Source organism: Ictidomys tridecemlineatus, chromosome 10 (assembly GCF_052094955.1).
Source record: "Ictidomys tridecemlineatus isolate mIctTri1 chromosome 10, mIctTri1.hap1, whole genome shotgun sequence".
NCBI classification, from domain to species: Eukaryota; Metazoa; Chordata; class Mammalia; order Rodentia; family Sciuridae; genus Ictidomys; species Ictidomys tridecemlineatus.
The window spans coordinates 140,234,509-140,251,995 of NC_135486.1; the positions used below are offsets into that span (position 1 = coordinate 140,234,509).

General features: G+C 56.0%; 1 protein-coding gene and 1 long non-coding RNA gene across 28 annotated transcripts in view; one reads left to right on the forward strand and one right to left on the reverse strand.

The window, feature by feature from the left end:
• Rbfox1 (RNA binding fox-1 homolog 1) overlaps nt 1-17,487 on the forward strand; it is a 2,023,047-nt gene that overhangs the window by 592,380 nt on the left and 1,413,180 nt on the right. The gene's annotated exons all lie outside the window — the stretch shown is intronic.
• On the reverse strand, nt 4,550-8,554 carry LOC120887439 (uncharacterized). The gene is made up of 3 exons (XR_005730681.2): nt 8,401-8,554; nt 5,022-5,074; nt 4,550-4,887 (listed from the first exon to the last, which is right to left on the reverse strand). It is a non-coding gene; the product is annotated as an uncharacterized LOC120887439 (long non-coding RNA).

Here is a 17,487-nt window from a genome sequence, read left to right on the forward strand (position 1 = left end):
GGAACCTGGCTGGATGGGCCCTCATCAGGCATCTCACTCCCGTCCAGAGCAGACGTGGGTCCTGCTCGCCCCATTTCACCATCCTTTATTTTATTTATTCATTCGTTTTTATGTGGTGCTAAGGAGCGAACCCAGGGCCTCCCAGGTGCCAGGCGAGCGCTCTACTCCTGAGCCCCTGCCCCAGCCCCTAGAAGCTGGGTTTTGATTTAGCTTTCCCGTGACCTCTTCTCTGTGGGGTGTTTGCTCCCCGTAGAAGGCTGCTCGGCACTGCAGGGAGGTCACATGGTCTGCGACGGTTAATGGCCCCCCTGCTCCCAGGGCTGTGGCCACCCTCACCGCCACTCCTGAAGCCCCCGGTGGGTCCTCTGCAGGGCCTCTGCAAAAGCATGTGGCCCTGAGAGGTATCCATGACCCATTTATTTGCTTGTCCCTTCCCAGGAGCAATAGTACTTTCGTGGAAGGACAAACCTCTGTTTGGCTTGCCTCTGTATCCTGAATGCCCAGTGCGATTCCTGGAATGTAGGAGATGCTCAATAAATATTAGTTGAATCCGTGACTCATATGGTCACTCAGAGTTCAAATATCCCCCCCCCCCCCCATGAGAATGTAGCCATTTCTAGGAAATGATTCCATCGTATTGTTCTGTCTCCCTCCCAGCGCCCAGCAGAGGGCTGAGCCCCAAGAGGGCCCCAGGGACCACTGGAGAGGGGACGGCCGGGGAGGGTGAGCCTCTTTAGACTCTCGCTGACCCCAGACACTGGGATGCAGAATACGAGAGTCTCAGGTTGGAATCTCTTCTAATGATGCTTCCCAGCTCCAAGCCGGCAGGCGACAGAATCGCGTCTGTCTTTCCAGAGCCATTGTCACACGCGTCGCCAGCCTCTGTGTGTTGTTTACCCGGAACCTTATTCCGGTGAGTAGCAGTAAGCAGCTACCTGATGCCGTTCCTGAGCAGAAGAGCTTTCTTCATGCCGAGCAGCCGATGGGGAGGTTTCCGCTGGGGGCCCACACCTTGCCCAGGTGGCCTCTGCGGTGGCATCAGGACTGAGCTCTGGGTCTCTGGCAGCTTTGGATCCACCTGTCCTGATCAGCGCAAGGGGCACCTGTGTCCCCTGGAGTTCCCACGCTGATATCCTTTCATTCTCCTGGTGGCAGTGTGGATGCGTCTGGTGCTGTACCTGGGCTCGGTGGCCCCTTGGGAATGAGCCTCCTCCACCAGGGAACGTGGGTAAGACTCGCAGCAAGGCCCAGAGGCAGACTGCTGTCCTGATGTCTAACTCCTCCACTTCCTTTCGCCTCAGTCTCGGGCCACAACGGGAGCCGATCAGAGGCGGATCCAGACATGCACATGCGCGTGCGCACACACACACACACACACACACACACACACACACACACACATTCAGGGCTGGGCACTGCATATGAACACCCTGTGCGTTCCCCCGTGTACCCTGGGTGGTGGAGACCCTTTTTACAGGTGCAGGGACCCAGGCTTGGAGAGGTGGACCTGTTTCCCCGGGGCCATGCAGACAGAGACCTTGGGGACAGGGGTGACTTCTTTCCTGGGTTAGGGTTGGGGCAGTTCTGAGAACAGGCCTCCCCAGCCTCGGCCTCGCCGGGCTCCCAGGTGGACTCTGGCAGGTCCCGGGGCAGAGCTGCCCCAGGCTCCTGAGATATTGAGATCGCAGCTCGGCCGAGGCGGGCAGCGTGAGCCGCATGCTGATGGGCAGGCGCGGCGGCCTTGCGGGCCCGCGAGGCCACTCTGCGTGGGAAGCAGCTTTTCTTTCCAATCCCAGTGATGGACAGTGCGGGACCCGGCCAGGCTGTGCCAATCAATCTGCGATTCCTGGTGGCCTGCTCTGTGCCAGGCACTGTGCCGGGCTCTGCCAACACAGCCGTGGACATGTCAGCAGGGACAGGACAGGCCAGCAGGGGGAGGGGTCGTCTCAGTCCCCCAACCTTGCTCATGCCTTCAGGCCAGGTGTATGCATACCGCCCTGCCCTCATCCCCAGGAAAGAACTTGCAGGAAGAGGCCCGCGGTTCTCAGCAGCCCCAGAGAAGCCTGAGGCCACCGACCCGGGCAGCAGAGGTCCGAGCCACGTGCAGCCCAAATAAATCCAGGCCGCCTTCTGTCCCGTCTCAGTAGGATACGAGGCCGGAGAAAGGGAATCTGAGCTCACTACGAAGCGGGGAAGAGCCGTGTGTATCTTCCCCAAAGTGCAGTGAGTTATTTTCTCAGCAGTGTGACAGTGCGTCACGGGTCTGGGGTCCTGAAATCAGATCTTCACCAGCCGTCTCTCTTCCAGAACCCCACGGCCACTGCACAGAAAATAACGCTCTGAGCCCAAGAGGAAGTTGGAAAGGACAGGATACCTGCGTATCCCCCCCACACCCTTTTCATGTTGATGACTCTGGCACATCTTCAGTACAAATCAGGATTCATCTGCTAACAACCCCCCTGGGTCCTGCAGGGGATTCCTTTGCCACCCGCGGCCTTGCCCTCACTCTCTGCAGGCCCAGGAATGACCGGTTATTTTTAAATGTTCTTTCTTCACCTTCCCTCGGACTTGACCTGGGAGCAGGGTTCTCTGATCCACGCCCCAGGCTCAGCTTTCTCCTCCTTGCTGCAGGAGGTGATGAAGGTGCTCACGCAGGGTCTGCAGGGCAGCGCTGCGCGGGTTGGACTTCTCCTGGGAAAGTCAGGCAGCCGACGGAGGGTTTGCCACAGGGAGGAAACGCAATGGATCTAGAGGCGAGGGCCCCAGCTTTCTCAGATCAGGGAGGAGCTTCCCCAGGCCAGCAGAGACGGTCCTCCCTAATTCACCCGCTTCTGCAGGGCCTCAGTCACCTGCCGCGGCTCCTGATCTAACATCGTGCATTCCTGGAACCCGGCATCATCCACAGTTAGAGCAGGCAGTTCCGCCTGGTGGACGGCGTCCTGTGTGCCGTGGGGCGGGTGCCAGCATCCCGGGCCTCGGTTCGCTAGCTGCCCTTAGCGTCCCTCCCACTGGGACAACCGAAGAGGCCTTCGTGGGGCCAAATGTCTCTAAGGGGAAGAGGAAAATGGCCCCCATCAGGAAGCACGGTTCTGTGGTTTAATATTTAAAAATATGAATGTTTTTCTTGCCACGTCACAGGATCATGGTCCACATCATGTCTGCTCAGGGTACGTGGAAGTTTCCAGGGACGTTGACATTGGACGTTTGTCCCCTCTGTTCAAGTCCTGTGGACTGTGTTCGCCTCCTGATGGCCTTTCCCCAGCTTGTGAGCATCATCCAAGACACCGTGGTCATGCCGTGGTCTGCGCAGGGGGATGTCAGGCACCTGGGACTTCAATGCACCCTCCATGTCTGGAGCTGTGAGTCCTTTGGTGACTCCACCTGGGGATGTCTCCAAACTCCTAAATCATTTGCATTTTTTTAAAAAAAAATTGACCTTGAATACAAATCATCTCTGGATGACAATTGCGAGAATTCGTATCTCTAGCTCAGAAAACCACATCGAGGGCTCTCTGGAAGGAGGGCTATTGTGTCAGGCAGGGGAAATGGAGGTTCGGGCGCACCCCCCCCTGGCGGCCTCGGTGATTCATCTGTTTCACAACTCTCTAAAAAGACACCCGGCTCGGGATCCTGTATTCCCAGCTCCCCACACGCTCTAATTTCTCTTTAGAAGAAGAGCAGGTGGCCCGGCTGCCACAAAGTACCTAGGAGGGAACTTGTCGGAGTTCCGTTCATTGGAACAGAAATGACAGAATGTCAATTTCCCTCCTAACTGCATGTCATCCGCGGGAATCAAATAAGCAATTACACCAGGCTAAATTGAATTCATTTCGGATTCAGATGGGCGGCGGCACCGAGGTTGCTCCGTGGAGGGGAAGCAGCCTCTCGGAAGGCACGTGTAATAGCAAGTTCACGGGGCGGGTCTCTGAGCTCCACAGCCTCCCCCGGCCTCGGCTTCTGCCTGGCCTCTGCAGGCCCACCCTCCCGTCTTACACCCCTGGCCTACCCCAGGCCTAGAGGTGTGGGATGGTGCGGGCAGGGTATGTGCCCTTGTGAGACCGGCCCCCTTCATTAGTGACCACCTAGGGGCTTTGTAGAGCGTCTTTTTAACTGGCCCCACCAGACTATAGGGTGATCTTTGAAGCTGAGGTAAAGAGGAGGAGGGTGTGCACCACCCCCATAGGACTGAACCCAGGGGTGCTTTACCACTGAATTACAGCCCCACACCTCTTCGATTTTATTTTGAGACAGGGTCTTGCTGAGTTGCTTAGGGCCTCATTAAGTTGCTGAGGCTGCCCTCTAACTTGCAATTCTCCTGCATCAGCTTCCTGAGCTGCTGGGATTACAGGTGCATGTCGCCCGGCTAGGCCAGGTACAAAATAGGTACCCCAAAGCCACGCCCTCAATGCCCCCCTCCTTCAGCCACACCCACCCCTTCAGTTACCACTCAGGAACTCGCTGATGGGGTTAAGGCTCTCAGAACCCCATCATTTCTCCTCTGAACCTTCTTGCATGGTCTCACACATGAGCTTTTGGGGGACACCTCACATCCAAACCGTAACAGCTCATTTATTTCAAAGTGTCCGTCATTGGATGGTAAAATGGATCAGTTCATTTAATGCTAAAAACCACTCTCTGAAACAGGTCTTCTTATTATTATAGTTTTCTGCACTTTTACACAATCTTACAGGGAGACAGCGCTCACCTACATTCCCTGTTTCCTTGATTAGTTGGGGCCACGTGACTCATTCTGGCCCACGGGCTGTGAGCAGCAAGGACAAGTGTCGCTTCTGAGCCCCAGAAGCTGACACCTCCTCTTCCTTCTCTTCTGCTGCCCCAAAGGTGGCGGCCACAGGTCCCCATGGTGCGGTGCCGAGAGGGCGGGTGCTGACAATCACAGACACAGGTGTGTGAAGGTTCTGCACGTGCGTTCTTCCCCAGAATCCCTGGCAAGCTCACATCCGGCCTCTGGCACACCTTCAGTAGCAAGGAACTCACCACCCCACCCCGGCCCCGGGCACCTCGTGAGTGGTTGGTCTCTCCCTCCAACGGTGGTGCTCATCTTCTAAGACACCTAAATTGGACAAAAGAAAAATCATATGATTTGTGTAAAAAATAATAATCATCATGATTGTGGTGAAGGCACGTTCCATCACCCCACCCCCATCCACGGCTTGACTCTGCTGGCATCATTAAAACCGTGCTCAGAGACGTGCTCCCAGAGCCGAACGTTCCAAGTCTCCCCACCCGTGTCAGGGTGATTTCTGAGCCTTATGAAGGCACATAGAAACCTGGGGGCATATTTCAGTGGTTCAGGCAGCAGCTTCATGGATAAGGCTCCATGCCATAAGAACCACCAGGCTCTGACATTAAAAATTGTCATTTGTATTTTTCCCTGAGACGTGGCCTTAAAATAAAAAGTAAACTTTTCAATCGGAAAGATAGCTAGGATACTGAGATGAAAAATAAACACTGGTTAATAATAAAACCACCGATAAATAGACCTTTTCGTGAAACTTGTGTTTAGGCAATGGTTCAAACGCGTGTTCCTTGCTGGGAGGCTCCACCTGCTCAACAGGTGAGGCAGCCTCTTCCTGAGAAAGTCGAGGAGACCAGGTGCCGACCCAGGCTCTGGCACTAGCTGTTGTGAGCTGATGTGATCCGCCTTTCATTGCATGTAAAATTGAGAGTCAGATGAAATTCGTTGGTTTATTCTGTCTTTTAGAAAACTCAGCTTTAGAACTCATAAGAAGCCAAGCACCCGTGGCTCAGGAGGCTGAGGCAGGAGGATCGTGAGTTCAAAGCCAGCTTCAGCAACTTGGCAAGGCCCTTGGATACTTGGTGAGACTCTGACTCTAAATAAAATATATAAAAAGGGCTCCGTGGTTAAGCACCTCCGGGTTCAATCCCCAGCACCAAAAATATTTAATAAGCACACATACGATATGCCAGGCACTGAATGTTTGATTGCTTTCTACAATCAAGGTGTGGGCTGTTAACTAGTTACTGGAGTGGCTATGTGGGTGAGTAGGTGGGTAGATGTGATGTAGGTAGATACATCTGTGGATGCATGGATGCATGCATGTGTGGATGGATGCATGTGTGGATGGATGCATGGATGGATGGACAAGTTGTATGGGTGGGTGAGTGGGGATGGATGGGTGGGTGGATAGATGGATAAGATAAGGATAAGGATGAGATATATGGGTGGGTGAGTGAGTAGATGTATAAGATGGATGAATCGGTGGGTGGGTGGGTGGATGGGTGAATGGATAGATGGATGGGTGGATGGACAGAAGGATGAACAGCCCGTAGATAGAACTGGTAAAAGAGTCTCTGCGTTTTCTTGATCACCCACCCACACCTTCATTTAGCAGCTCTCTGTCTCCAAATACCTTACATAAATCTGGTCCCATCCCCAACCAATGGGCCCATCCTGGCCAAGGGCACAATTTAGACTGATTCCAGATGAGGCAAAGCCTATGGACTCCAACTCCAAAACCGGAGCCGCCGTGCCCTGGAGAGAAGCAACTCTCTCTGCTGGGTTTAGGTCCGGCAGGTGTCCTCCTGGCTTTGCCGAGTGGACGGTGGGTGCACACAGAGGGAACTGCCTAGGAGGGAAGCCCCCGGAGAGGAAAGCAGAGTTCAGGGAACAGCAGAGGGTGCTGACTCAGCGGTTCCACATCCGAATCTTGCACAGCTCACCTTTTAAAACCATGTAAAATTTTAAATCTCCATTTTTTTCCCCTTTTGGTCTCTTGCAACCAAATAAAATCAGTAGATGGGCTGGAAGGTGGTAATTGTGCCACGTGTGTCAAGGATCCGGAAGGAATCGGCCCAGCCTCTCCATCGCTCCCCCTTCCCTTGGTCACCCACAGCCTGTGGGCCACCTGTGACCTACCAGGAGTTGGCAAACCAACCTGACGGGCTCCTTCCCAATTATTACCCAATATTTGCATTTTGCTGGCCAAAGAGCAATGCCAAGTCGTTGGCTGATAGCCTTCTATTCAACCCAGCTTTGAGCAAGGAAGGGCGCCTCCTTACCCAGGAACTCCAGAGAACTGTTTTCACCCTGCGCCCAAAGAACGTGGTGGGGAGAACACGTTTGTTTTCCCCCAAAGCCGTGCTTGTATGTAACGGGCTGCTCAACACTGTTCTTGATACGTGATATCCTCTGGGGGGTCTTTGCAGCTTTAAAACACTGTAATCGCATAAAAAAAAAAAAAAAAAGACCAGAGAGAAACGTCTCTCTGCGTTTGGGGGCAACGTTCGCTCCCAGAGCTTGACGTGGGCCTGGCTCCCTGGATGGACTCTGTCCTGGGCAGGTCGTTAACGAGCACATTGGACCTTCCCCCTACCCTCATCTCCCGTCCGCTCACTTGAGATGACCCCAGAAGAGAACGACCTTCAGAGGCAAATTAGATTTCAAAACCCTCCCACACAGGGGGCGACCACTTAGAGTCAACTCTCCCTTCAAAGCCCTCGAGGTCCCCCACGCTGCGAGAGTAGAGGTGGCTTCCGTGTGTGCCCAACACAGTCCCGTGTGCCCTCCGCCTCGGGCAGACCCTGAGCCGGCGCATCCGAGGACAGGGTGACCTGTGTCTGAGGCGTCATGCCAACAGCATCCGGCCATCGCCTGAGAGAGGCGCAGGAGAGACCCAGGGACCAGGGGGGACCGACAGAGTCCGATTTTCTACCTGCTGCTTTCCCGGGCTCTGGGTGGGACGGTGGTGGGAATAGCCTACGAGACCGAAAAGTCCCTCCAGCCCTGTTTGGTCCCCTTCTCCGTCCTCACCACCCCCTGCTCTCCCTCTCTCTCCCCAATGAGAGCCACCAAAGGGAGATTTCCTTCTGTCCTCTGAGTCCCTCCTCTGAGTCTGGGCAGAGCCTTCCCAGGTAGATACAAAACATTCTGCGCTTCCCTCTCCCCTCCCCGTGCACAGGATCTTGAGGAACCGGAAAGATGGAAGGGAAATCCTCTCAGCCCGCTTCACGTTAGACGCCGAAACCACGATGATTCACTCTTTTTCCATCCAAGTAAAATCCCTGTCTTTACAGTCACCGTGATGAATGGAGCCCGCGTCCTTGGAGACTTACGGACGTCTCCCCCGGGGCTTCCCGCCCTCCCCCCTTTCCTTCTCCTCCCCACACACCCTCCCCCCCACCCCCATCTTCTTTCCATTTTTAGTGCCACAAAGTTGCACAAGGAAGTCTTTTATAGAAAATCCGTGTCTGGGGATTCATTCCAGCCTTTATCATAAATTATGGCGGCACAGAGAACCGGGCTCCGGCTGTAGGATTCCAAACAGTTGGATGAGGTGATGGCGAGAGAGTCCGCGCCCGCCTTGGGCCTGAGAATCGGGGACCCTGATGTTGCTTTCCCAGGTCGGAGTCACCAACCTGGAGACAAAGGAGTCACCTCTGAGGAGAAGGCAAGGCTGAGGTCTGGGAGCAAGGCTGTCCTTCCCCGCTGTCCAGAGAACACTCGGCGGACAGAGAGCTCTCTCTTTAAAAGCCCAGGTCGGCCTCTTCTGGGGCGTGGAAATGCCAGCTCATCCCACTCCCCGGTTTCCCTGCCTGAAAGATGACCTCATCCCTTGATTCATCTTCACAGTTAATATCATGACCTTTAAAAGCCAGTCACTGAGAAGGGGATGAAGTTAAAAAATATTTAGAAAAAAAAAAAAATCGGCCGATCACGGCGCCTGGCCTGGGACTTGCCTCCTAACCCCAGGGAGGAGCCCGCCGGCCCCTGGGCTGTCCTGCTCCGGATCCAACTCCAGATCACGTCCACGGTCCGTCTCCCTCCTGGCCCACATCTCCGTGGCCTGTCCACGCTTTGGTCATGTCTGCATGGAGCTCACCAGGGACGCTCATCCCTCTCTCTCTCTCTCGTCATCTGTCGAATCCGCCACCCGGCCGCTGACCCCGCCTCTGGGCAGTGCAGCGGATGCTCCCCTCTTTGGTTTTCTCTAAGAAGATGTCCACCCGTCCTGGCCAGCAGTCGGGATGAGATTATCCATCATGACCGCGATGACGGGGAGTCGAACTGAGTTCATCAGATACCTGCCCGGGGCTGTGAGCCCGGAATGGGAGGATTCCAGGGTGATAAGTAGTTGGACCCGATCTCTCTTGACAGCAGGGGACCCCCCAGCCGGGGACCTCACCTTGTTCAGGTCTGAAAACGTGTTCATTCCCATTCTCGTGGAGCTGGGTTCCGCGCCATTTCCTGGATTCCGGATGCTTCTCTGTTGTTCTGATGGGGTAGATGGGTCCCCCCAGAGCTCCTGTATTGCGATGGGAGGTGGCATGGTCGGGTGAGGGGTGCTGTGGCCCAGCCTGTTGGATCACGCGGGTGGGTAACTGGAATGCACTGCGGGTGTTAACTGCGGGCAGCTGAGGTGCGGCTGCAGGAAGCAGGGCCCCCAGGGGCGTCCCCTGAGGGAGGACAGACCTTGCCTTTGGCTTCTGGCATGTGCTTCCCCGCTGTCAGAGCTGAGCCGCTCTCCTCCTCCACCCCCTCCGTCCAGAGCTGGACCTCCAAAACCGCGAGCCCCAAATCAGCTCTTCCTCCTCGACGTGGCTCTCTAAGTTGGTACGTTTATCACGACAATGGAAAACGGGCCAGAGCTCCTGTGCATGTCCCCCAGGGAGCCCGTTCTTTCACTCACGTGACCATTGTTGGCTTGTATGGTTTGCGGGCATGGAGCCAAGGGGCACAAGTGGCCTTGTGTGTCTCTACTCCAAGAGTGATCAGAGGCCAGGTGTGACACATGAGAGATGCTGTGGTTTGGGTGTGAGTGTGTCCCCGGGCTGTGGACCTTTAGGAGGTGAAACCTAATGGGAAGTATTCGGATCACCGAGCGCATGCCGTTGCGGGGGACTGGGGGACCCTGGCCCTTCCTCCTTCTCTCTTTGCTACCCACAGATTGTGATATAAGTGTTTTCTCCAGCACGTGCTTCTATCGTGAAGTGGTAGCAGGTCGGAAGCCAGGGGCCCACCTGATCTTGGACTGAAACCTCCAGAACCATGGAGTCAAAGCAAACCTTTTCTCCTTATAGTTGCCTCAGGTATTTTGTTATAGCACCGGAAAGCTGATTAACACAGCAACTAGTAGCAATGCATAGTCTTGCCCTCCACCCTAGACCCACTGAGTCAGAATCTGCATCTTAACAAGGTTTCCTGAATGGTTCCCTGTGCATGCTCAGGTATGAGAAGTGCTAGTTTCATGGGAAACTCCTTGGGCTCTGGCTTGGATGGAGCTGCACCTTCCTCCTTAGGGAAGTCAGACCTCTCTTGTGGGTCCTCATTCTCCACCTCCTGCACAGGGGTCCTTTCTGCTTCGTTAGTTTATTTAATCCTACACTCACTCACCGAATAGCTATTGACCCAAAGACGTTACGCTAACAACTGGAGACAGAAAAACAAATAAAACGTGGTTGCCTGCTTCACAAAGGCAGCGGCCTGAGAAAAGAGAAAAGACTAGAAGCAAACAGTGGCCACAGTACAGACCCCGGTTTCCTCATTTACAACACAGGAGGAGTCGTAGTACCTACCCACTGGGTTTTTAGAAGGACTGCCTTTTTACAAATCCATGTCAGATATGAGCACGGTCCCTGCGCAGAGCTGATCAATACGTGTTAGGTATTATTAGCAATCATTTCAAGCACCATGATGGATGTCTGTGATTCCATTGGCTTATATTTTGTAAATGTTTTCGATGGATCAGGCGCGAGTCTCAGGCCTTGAAAAAATCTACACTGACTTAGCTCTCCACCCAGCTATAGGAGGTGAGGAAGCTCTTGTTACCCCCATTTGACGGATGGGTAAAAGGAGACAGTGGGCAGCACCAGCCTCGGTGTGGGTGTGGGGGTGAGCATGAGGGTGGAGGTGAGCATGAGGGTGGAGGTGAGCAAGACCATTTCTCTTTGGGTGTATGTTCAGGGACAGGGAAGCATGCAGGAGAGGGAACACTCCATCTAGAAGATGACCACGATCGTGCATCAGGCAAGGAGAGGCTGTGTGGGCAGAAGGTCCCACAGAGAAGGGGTGACAGGGGCAGAGGGGGGAGATGCAGATGGACCCGAAATCCCAACGCCTTGTGTTTCGACTCCCAGGCACCAGCTCTCGGGGGCCCTTGAGACTAATAGATCATGGTGTTCAGAGTACCTAGAACAGTGCCTGGAACGTGGCAATTATGCCCCCAAAAGTAATTGGTGGGGGACAGGTACCCAGGATTGAACTCAGGGGCACTTGACCACTGAGCCCCACCCCCAGCCCTGTTTTGTATTTTATTTAGAGACAGGGTCTCACTGAGTTGCTTAGCGCCTTTCTTTTGCTGAGGCTGGCTTTGAACTCGAGACCCTCCTGCCTCAGCCTCCCGAGCTGCTGGGATTATAGGCACGTGCCACCGCACCTGACAGAAAAAGTAATTTTTGAATGAAGAAACGGCTGTCCTTTCAAACGATACTTTTACTTCATTTCATGGAAGCCAAACAAATGACAATCTGGCATTAGATTCTTAAATAATGTAGAAGGCTCTGACACTCGAAACTCCACCAAGGATCCCGCAGCAGGTGGCACCGAGGTGGGAGGGGACAGTCCCACTCACTGTCTTTCAGGAGCACCATAGGGACTGAGGGACGTTGGCACGGGCTTCAGAAACTGCCGAGCCACCTGTCTCGGGGGGTCTCTCCGGGGTTGGAGTCTGGGCTATGAAGAATTTCATTATTTTATTTTTTAATAGGACTCACATCAGGGGAAGGAAGGAGGAGAAAACCCACTGGAAATGGGGAGAAGTGGAGCCGGGGAAACCCCGGGCAGCTCGGAGGGAACCCCAAAGACGTTCTAGGTGGCATCAGTGGGGCCCAAGTGGGACCCAGATGCCTGGGGCCTTGGCTTCTGCCCCTGGGTCACTAAGTCCCAGGCTGGAGCTGGCCGGGAAAGGCCCGGCCTGGTGACCCAGGGTCTCTGCAGGGGCCACCTGCAAACCACTCTCCCTGGAGACGGCGGCAGGTCCTTCCTGTAGAGGCCCCTGGGCAGGGCACGTAAGGGGCAGATCCAGGCTCCTGTGCCAGGGCGGTCAGAAACCTGGCCACCGCGAGTCCAGCGGCTTCTGCTTGCTGCCTCCTCAGAGGAGCCACAAATAGTCCCAGTCCTAAATTAGAAGCCACGTCCTGTAAGCGCTTGCTGACTTGGCAAGAGCACCGCTGACATCATTTCACAAATAACGATGTTATCCGAGGCAAAAGTCGCACGAGATCAATTCCCACTCTATTTCGGGGCCGTGGAGAAGCCGACTGCAGCCCGCCTATTTTTAAACCACGGCCCTCGGGCTTCGGAACCACAACCAGGGACCTACCCTCCTTTGCCCGTCCCTGAGGGCATCTGGCTTTGGAGCTCAGGAGGCCATCTGAATGCCACCCGCCCGGGCCCTCGTGCCTAGTGCCCTGATGTTGTCTCCTTCCCCGGGGGAGGGAGGTGCTTGTGTTTAGCTACACGGAGACTCAAACCCTGAGGATCCAGAAGAGAAAAAGGAGACTTTAAGAGGATGGAAGAGGGACTTCCCACGGCGGCAGGTTGGGGTCAGACCGGGAGGAGCTTCTTGTGGCAAAGGGTTGGGACCTGGGCGCGTGGGTCCCTCCAGAGGAACCCGCAGCCCCGAGAAGCACCGAGTCTGGCCCTTGGGCTGACGTGGTTACCCCACAGATGCCCATGTCCCCAGGTCCCCTCAGAAGGGGACCTCAACTGGAGACTGGGTCTTAACAGAGAGAGATTAAAATGGGGCCCTGGGGGTGGGTCCTGATTTAATACGACGGCCTCCTGATAAAAGGGGGAGTTTGACAGACAGACTTGCATGGAGGAAGGACAAGGTGCAGAGAGACCAGAGGTGGCATCAGAGGTGGCATCAGAGGTGGCGTCCTTAGGGACTAGCCCCCAGGGTGGTGCTTGAGGAGGGGTCTTGGGAAGGGGGTTTGGGAGGGGTCATGAGGGCAGGGTCCCCATGACGGGATCGGTGCCCTTAGGAGAGGAGGAAGAGGGACACAGGTGGCCTTCTTTCCTTGAGCACCTGCTAAGGGATGACCAGGAGAGGACGCGGCAGGAGGGCAGACGTCCACAAGCCCAGCGTGGACCTCCTGTGTGCCAGGCCTTGACCCCAGACTTCTCAGCTGCAGATCTGTGAGGAGTGAGCTGCTGCTGTTGGAGCCAGGCAGGCAAAAGACCCCCGCCCACAGGCCAAGGAGAGAGGCCGGGGGGCCCTTCCCTCACCGCCCCTGGAGGGACCAGCCCTGCCAGCACCGTGATTGTGGACGGTCAGCCCCGGGGTCTGGGAGAGGAGGGGGCTTGTGACCAGCAATGGCCGCCTTGGCTAGCGGAGGAGAGACGGGGTCGTTCTGGGAAGTGTTAACTGACTCTCAGGAAGGAAGGAGAGAGGTTTGGGGCCGTGGGGTACGGAGAGGAGGTGTGGGAACCCCCACCTGTCCCGTCCCCCCCCTCCAGCGTTTCCTCCCTCTCCCCCTCCCTCTCCCCCACCCTCTCCCCCTCCCTCTCCCCCTCCCTCTCCCCCACCCTCTCCCCCTCCCTCTCCCCCACCCTCTCCGTCCTCCCAGAGACCATTCAACAGCAGCACTGGGGTGACCGGGCTCCCTGCATTTTCTGAGCCCTGGGTAGCAAATGGGCCTCCCCAAGTCACCCACGTGGAGGGTCTGGGGGAGGAGACCCTGCGGTGGGGAGTGGGACCTGCACCAAGCAAGTGCTCGGGCGGGGGGCACACCACAGCCCCCTGACGGTGGCGGGGCAGGAGCTTGCCCTGGGCTCCATCATGACCGTTAATCACGATGATTAACGAGGATGAGTTCTATTTAATGGGGGGTCATTATCATTACTGGCTCGGGAAAGCTCTCTCTGGGCTCTGTCACTGCCATGGAAGCCTGGCCCTGCCATTTACAAGTGTGGGGACCAGGGGAAGGAGGTCTGTGGTGACGGAGGTGTTGGGGGGACCCGAAGGACACAGAGAGGTCGCGCTGGGGAGCCCAGAGCGGGCGAGTCCTGAGGAGGGAGGAGATGAGTGGGGAAAGAGGGCGGGGGCCAGGTGACGGGCGGTGACTTTGGGGCAGAGGTGAGAACAGAGTCTGGTTTTCCCCCACGCCCCTGGTCAACGGCACCGACCTCCTACCTCCTGGTGCGTGATTTTGTTGGGGACAAACACCTTGGACTGATGGCTGCCGTAGGAGCCTCTGGGCCCCGGGCTGCGGTTGCCACTCTGTGGTGGCGGGAGCTCCTTAGCCACCTGGGTGGATCCGGTGCTTCACACCCTGCAGTCGGTCACGGGGACGGCTGTGACCTCAGCCTAGAGACAGAGGAGCCCCCGCCCAGCGAGGCGGAGGAACTGGCCCAGGTCTCGTAGCCAGTCAGTGGCAAAGGTGGAATCTGAACCCTAGCGGCCGAGACCCAGGGGGAGCCAGGCGACCCCTGGGCTGGGGTGCCCAAACCAGGGCCATTCAGCCACAGAGGGGACCTCTCACAGTGCCGGGGGCTGGAAGTCTGAGACGAAGGGTGGGCAGGGTTGGTACCCCGATGCCCCCCCTGGGTTCCCTCCCTGGGTTCTTGGAGGAGATGAACACCAGGAGACAGTTCCAACGCCAGCTCCGTGGCTGAGCAACCACGGGTCCTTGGCTGGTTTTCACGACTCCCCCGACCTCAGTCTCCTCATCTGCAAGATGGAACTAACGATAGACGGGCTGTGAGGATCCGATGAGGAGCCGTCCCCAAATTTCCTGGCCCCTGGGGAGCGCCCAACCACTGGTAGCTATTGTCAGCTTCCCCCAAAGCAGAGAAATGGAAGTGGGCACCTGCCCAGGGTTCTGGGGGCACAGCCAAGACCAGCCCATCCCAGACACGACACTTGTTTCCAGCCCTGAACTTGGGGTTCCGCCCTGTGCTGTATCTACACCTGTTTGAGTATAAAAATGATGCTTTAAGTCACCATCAGGGACAATTAGTGCCCCTGGAAAATGAGCCCTAAGTATCCTCTGCCATGGGCCGGGCCATACCCTGGACACGTGCGACTTGAGCTCAGAGAGACCTGAACCCGAAGGGACTGTCCCTTCACTCCTGGGTCTCACTGGAGGGCGGTCTTGCCGACGGGGCCTGTTTATAAACCGTCTGGGTTGAAGCCCTGGAAGGTGGTGCTGCTGGCATCCAGTGGGCAGCGACCAGGACCCTCTAATGGCCCCTACGAGGCCCGAGAGCCCAGCCCGGGAAGCAGCTTGCCCAGGGGCCAACAGCACCGCAGCTCGGCCTCCTGGGGCCTCCAGACCCTGTGAGGCCAGCCTCCGCCCCCACGGTGCTGTCTCCTTCCAGTTTCTCACCAGCCTCCGCCCCTCCCGCTCACTTTCTTTGCTTCCTTTCTTTCTTTCCTTTTCTTTCTCTTCTCCTCTTTTCTTTATCTGCTCTGCCTCTTTCTGACTCTCCCCTCTTCCTCTCTCTGGGTCTGTGTCTGCATTCCACATCCTCAGCCCTGGCCTCTCACCACTCCCCTCCCTGAGCCACGCTATCCTTACCCCCTCCTCTCTCTCTCCTCTCTTCCTCTCTCTCCCCCCTCCTCCTTCTCTCTCCCCCTCCTCTCTCTCTCTCTCTCTCTCTCTCCTCTCTCTCTCTCTCTCTCTCTCTCTCTCTCTCTCTCCCCCCCTCCTCTCCCCCCTCCTCTCTCTCTTCCTCTCTCCCTCTCTCCTCTCTCTCTTCCTCTCTCTCCCCCCTCCTCCTTCTCTCTCTCTCCCTCTCTCTTCCTCTCTCTCCCCCCTCCTCCTTCTCTCTCTCTCTCCCTCTCTCTTCCTCTCTCTCCCCCCTCCTCCTTCTCTCTCCCCCCTCCTCTCTCTCTCTCTCTCCCCCTCTCCTCCTCCTCTCTCTCTCTCTCCTCTCTCTCTCCTTCTCTCTCTCCCTCTCTCTTTCTCTCTCTCTCCCCCCTCCTCCTCCTCTCTCTCCCCCTCTCCTCCTCCTCCTCTCTCTCTCTCCCTCTCTCTTCCTCTCTCTCTCTCTCTCCCTCTCTCTTTCTCTCTCTCTCCCCCTCCCTCCCTCCCTCCCTTTCTCTCTCTCTCTCCTTTCCCCACCTCTCTCTCTCCCTCTCTCCTCTTTCCCTTCAGCTTCCTGTCTGTCTGTCCGTCTGTCTCTGAGTGTGTGGCCCTGAGTATGAATTCACGAAACCCCTGGACACAGGCAGATTGGGTTGAGAACCTTAGCCTGGAGGTGAGGTGGGCGATGATGGCCACAGGAAGCAGTCACACAGTCTGTCGTCCTGGTCCCTGTAGACCAAACCAGTCACCCAGCGCCCACCACAGACCTAACGCCAGCCTGGGTCTGCGTCAACCCAAGAGCTGCCCGAGGTGATGGGCTCCTCCATGGGGAGACTGGGGGGAAGTCCAGACAGCGAGGGGCAGTTTCAGCTGCTCCACTGTCTTCCCCAAAAATCACTGTGGGCGGGAGAGATGTGCTAGCAGCTGTGACAGTTTCCCAGGTGGACTTTCACTCCATCTTGGCAACCTGGGCCATTTGGAAAGGGACTTTCCCCCTTACACAGAAGGCCATGTGCCGTAGGATCCCAGTTTTATAGAATGTCCAGAAAGAGAAAAACCCTTAGAAACAGCGCGTACAGTCGGTTCTCTGCCTCTGCAGATTCCATGTCCTCAGACTCAACCAACCTTGGAGAGGAAGCACTTGGGGAAAAGAAAATAATGCAAATGAACAAACAACCGCTGGTTGCTGCAGCACGCACCTGTCGACGCAGCAACCTGGGAGGCTGAAGCAGAAGGGGCACGAGATCAAGGCCAGCCTCGGCGAGTTCACAAATGAAAAATCAAAAGGACTGGCCACACGGCTCCGTGACACAGTGTCCCTGAGTTTAACCTATAGCATACAACAAAGAATGTAAAAACCACCTAGATAGCATTCATATCGCGTTAGCATCTATCAACAATCAAGAGAGGATTTTGAGTAGAAGGATGTGTATAGGTTCTGGGCCAAGAACACGCTCTTTCATATAAGGAACTGGAGCATCCACAGATTTTGGTGTCTGCAGAGGGTCCTGGAACCAAGTCCCCCCACCACACACACACACACACCCCAGGATACTAAAGGGTGACGAAGACTAGTGGTCACCTGGGGGACTGGGAATGGGACACTGACTGCAAACGGCCATGTGTCGTGGGGTGATGAAAATATGATGAAATCAGATTATTCCATATGGTCATACAGCTCGACCAAATTTGCTAAAAAATGTTAAATTCGCTAAAATTGATAACCATCATGGTCCACGACCTACACCTCCATAGAATTACTTATTTACAAAGGAAGAAGGAGACGGAGGTGGGTGGTGGGCAGCGGTAGCCCTGCCCACTAACGAGGCCCCTGGGCTGGCCTGCTCCGATCCATCCCGGCCCCTGGGCTCTCTGGCTTAGAAGCTCCTTCCCACCAGGCAGGACAGACTAGAA